At 42.7% G+C, this 4,863-nt stretch overlaps 1 pseudogene; it reads left to right on the forward strand.

Moving 5' to 3' along the window:
* Positions 1-728: 728 nt before the first annotated feature.
* Positions 729-2,069, forward strand: LOC139744946 (ubiA prenyltransferase domain-containing protein 1 pseudogene; annotated as a pseudogene).
* The last annotated feature ends 2,794 nt before the right edge of the window (positions 2,070-4,863 follow it).

The following is a 4,863-nucleotide window of genomic DNA, read 5'->3' on the forward strand; positions in this document are numbered from 1 at the left end:
ATCAACATTTTCTATTAGTGATAATAATTATATATGCAATGGCGATGCAAAGCTTGCTGTCAGGTGGATGTATTATGGCTATCATTGCAGGCATCATTTATAGGGTCACATGAATAATCATTATATTACAGATTATGAGATTTCTTAGTGAATTCAAAAACTAATATAGGGCCTACTGCTTGTGCACATGATCTGTACTCATTAATATGGAAACTGAAACTCCACAGTGGCTTATTAGCTGGATGACGTTGATTAGCCACGTTCCGATCTGCCAGTCAAAGCGCGCAAAATATCATGAATATATTTGGTCGATTTACTAACATATGATATATGCAACCATTGGCCCTGAAAAAAGGGGGAAAAGAAAACTACTGCGTATATATGCATGCTTGCACTATGATAAAAATCTGGAGCAAATGATATTATAATTATTTCCTTTTCTTCTTGTGCTTTAATTCTCACAAACACGTGAACTGGTTTCAATTTGTGCAACATTGGGAATAAACGTTTTGTTTGATTTTACTTCAGTTTGAATGAAATGGAGCAGCTCCATGCTTTGACTGATCTTTGTCACATTTGCCATATCTTAAATTGGCAACGTAAGATTTGCCCACTTTCTCATCTCTTGCACAAGTTCTATGTTCAGTCACTAGTACGTGTTGCTGCTAGTGCAGCTTTCCCGTACGTTTTTTAGCGCGTTGTTCCGACCAGCTGACGAAAACCAACTTGGGAGGACAACTTCATTACATCATTTTGGAAATGTCCATCTGCGCCTTAGGTCGTGTACTCAAATTGTTCCGAAGAATAGAAGACTACTACTCTATTTTATACATGCCTCTTTCGAATCTGATCGAGAGGAATGATGGCCACACTCACAAAAAGTTCACATTCAGGGACTGAAAATGGGACGACCAAATGCAATGGAGCGCATGAAGACACTAACGGTTCCACGCAGTGCCCCCAGAAGCCCGGGGTGGGAACGGGCGAGAAACTGGTCGTGACCGTAGGACGATACTGGAAGGCCTTGAGGCCGTGGTCTTTCAGCGCATCGCTTACCGCAGTGTTACTTGGATCAACACTCGCGTACAAATCCATCGGAACATTGAATCCCATCGTCTGCCTTGCCTCGTCATTTGCTGTGCTGTTCGTCCACGGCGCTGGCAACCTAGTGAACACATACTATGATTACGTGAGAGGAGTGGACAGCAAGAAGAGTGATGACAGGACACTGGTCGACCGTCGCCTGGAACCAAACACTGTAGCAACCTTTGGAGCAGTCTTGTATGCGCTCGGATGTGTTGCCTTTGTTGTTGTTGCTGCCTTCTCACCGGCAAAAATGGAGCACATTGCTCTGCTTTATTTCGGAGGCCTCTCCAGTTCCTTCTTGTACACGGGAGGAATCGGGCTGAAGTACCTCGCTCTCGGAGACATTGTCATCCTCATCACGTTTGGGCCTCTGTCAGTAATGTTTGCATTTGTCAACCAAGTGGGTCAGTTAAACATTAGCCCTCTGTTGTATGCGATTCCACTTGCACTTAACACGGAAGCCATTCTTCACAGCAACAATGCACGCGATATGAAAGCAGACAAGCGGGCTGGTGTGATTACGGCAGCCATTTTGCTCGGAGAAGCCGGATCATATGCCTTGTACTGTTTTCTACTCTTTGTGCCGTATATAACATTTGCCGTCGTAGGGCTCAATTTCTCGATAGGTCTCTGCCTGCCTGTACTGACCCTTCCTATGGCTTTTTCACTTGAGAAGAAATTTCGCCAAAGAAGACTGATGAAACTGCCACAAGATACAGCCAAGCTGAACCTGCTTTTTGGGATGTTGTACGTGATCGGCTGTTTTTGTGCTAAAACAGGGGCATTGCCAGGATTATAGCATTTAAGGATTTAGAAATTTCTATCACCCAGTCAATTAAGGAGACTTTAAAACTGCAATAGCACTCAATGATATTTCAGTATTTCAGTCAATCATATGTTTTATTTGTAGAGTACATTTGTAAATTTATGTGATGGTAAAGTACGTCTTTAAATATCAACCAGATGATGTGCACTGGAAAATGCTTGCCCTGTTTGTCTATAATTATAAAGTGCTGAACATAAGACTTCTTGTGATCAGCTTATTTCAGTCCGGGAAACCCGCTCATGAGGACCGCCCCCGCGTACGAGGATGGTCCCTCCTCATGAGGACCTCCCCCCTCCTCATGAGGCCCCCCGGGGAACGCCTCATGAGGCCCCCCCTTCACTTCTTATTCATCTCACATCTGACGTATAAATTGTCGCAACTTTGCACGGTGATTTTTTGTTACACACACATGTCCACTATCCATGATGAAAAGAAGAAAAAATCCTGTCTGTTTTTTTTTTTTTAAATCGAGTTTTAATCACCCGATGCAGAGCGCCCATCAAAACACGGGCGCCAACGCGTTCGCACAATGCAAGACTGCCGCACCTAGCGGCCTGATCCGACTAAATATTTTCGATGCTTTTTTCTGCGGCTCTCACCTCTCCGCGCACGAATTAGCCTCGTGAAGCTGAAGTCTGACATCTTTTTACACAAATTCGTAACGAGAAAAATTAAATCAGTACTAACCTGATCTTGTCCATATATTCCAAATTACTATTCCACACTGATAGAGTAGGTGGGTAGATGACATACTCCAGTTTGTTAGCAAAATAATCACTTTGTAGGTATGACGAGTTCACTTTCTTCGTCAATTCCGCCCACGATTCCGCCGTTTGGGCGCTTTTTCTGGAATCATCCCGCGACGCGACGTACGTCGCATACATCACGCATCCAGCACATACTAAGTACCAGACTGGTATGTGCTGGATGCGTGATGTGATGCGACGTACGTCGCGTCGCGGGATGATTCCAGAGAAAGCGCCCAAACGGTAAGCGGGCGGCGGAATCGTGGGCGGAATTGACGAAGAAAGTGAACTCGTCATACCTACAAAGTGATTATTTTGCTAACAAACTGGAGTATGTCATCTACCCACCTACTCTATCAGTGTGGAATAGTAATTTGGAATATATGGACAAGATCAGGTTAGTACTGATTTAATTTTTCTCGTTACGAATTTGTGTAAAAAGATGTCAGACTTCAGCTTCACGAGGCTAATTCGTGTGCGGAGAGGTGAGAGCCGCAGAAAAAAGCATCGAAAATATTTAGTCGGATCAGGCCGCTAGGTGCGGCAGTCTTGCATTGTGCGAACGCGTTGGCGCCCGTGTTTTGATGGGCGCTCTGCATCGGGTGATTAAAACTCGATTAAAAAAAAAAAAAAACAGACAGGATTTTTTCTTCTTTTCATCATGGATAGTGGACATGTGTGTGTAACAAAAAATCACCGTGCAAAGTTGCGACAATTTATACGTCAGATGTGAGATGAATAAGAAGTGAAGGGGGGGCCTCATGAGGCGTTCCCCGGGGGGCCTCATGAGGAGGGGGGAGGTCCTCATGAGGAGGGACCATCCTCGTACGCGGGGGCGGTCCTCATGAGCGGGTTTCCCGGACTGATTTTATACGAGATAAGCAAACATTGCCAAAGTTATTTTAAAGCAAATGTAGGTGGCAGAAATCAAAACTACATACGGTACACGTATTGTATTGCAGAAAAATATTCATCGTATTGTGCAGATGTATGTGTGTAAACAAGTATTTATTTGCTCCTCTTTTTTTTTCTTCTTTTTTGAAGACACCATGAAATCTTAGCTGATACTGTATCTGTCTCGGATTCAATACAATCTGCACGTACGTGTAAGCTGGTAATCTGTCATTTAAATTTTATAATAAAGATAAAGTATGTGAGATGAAAAAGATTGAAAGGGGAGTGCTGAGTCAAAATGTTGGAAAGTATCAACTCGGTGTACAATTACGATATGCAAGAACAGACCAGTTTCCTTTAACAGTATCATGTTGTACACTTGTTTTGTGCAATAGAGGGTATGTCCTCTTGGTGATCAACAATAGCCTTGAACTTTTTGCTGAAAATATCTGTTTTGCCAACAGAAAAATAAGTTTTGTGAGTATCTTTATTCAAATTTGTTCCTGACAACCAAAGCTTGACTGAAACAGCAACAACCAATTCATGCACACAGGAATCCATGAATTTGAAATGCCTTTTAGTACAACATAGATCAAAATAGAAAGCCTTGTTACTAGTCCTTGTGTAGGTTCTCAATAGAAAAATAGCCCCCCCCCCCCCACACACACACACACTTTTTTACCCCAGAAGTGGCACAAAAAAAAAAAATAAAATGACACCTTTTTTGAGTGCAGGAAGGCATTCGTTTTTGCACTGAAGGCCTTTGTTGTTGTTGTTTTTTTTTGCTTGTTAGCTCATGAAACCTGGAAGTGGCCCCACCCCCCGAAAAATGTGGCACCAACCATGCATTGTACATCACTCATCCACAGAGATACTGTAGACTAGGTGCAAATAGTGGATTCTGAGTAGTCATTACAGTTGTACATGTAGAGCTGTCAGCCAAAAACATTATCATCTATTAAAAGTGATTACCTTGAAAACTGGTCTCATGTAAGGCTGTAAATTGTACAGTAATTGTTTTGCTCACTGTCTGTAACACAGGCGTATTGATGTCATTTAATACCGTACTGTACATGGTGCTGGAGATGACCTTGTGTATTGATTAATTTCTACTTTGTACTCCTGTAGGCCTTTGCTCTCCTAAGATGTAGAAATCACATAGCACAGGCATAGAAAGTTAGTCACAGCAGCGTGATAGGTACGTTACATTGTAGCAACTGACTGGTACACATACTACTGTACATGTACAATGTGCATTGGTACAAGTATGTACTCCATCATAGTAGCTTTCACATTGTGGTCACAGTGTGG

Source organism: Diadema antillarum, unplaced genomic scaffold (genome assembly GCF_040938485.1).
Source record: "Diadema antillarum isolate AM-2024a unplaced genomic scaffold, OU_Dant_1.0 seq00001222_RagTag, whole genome shotgun sequence".
NCBI lineage: Eukaryota > Metazoa > Echinodermata > Echinoidea > Diadematoida > Diadematidae > Diadema > Diadema antillarum.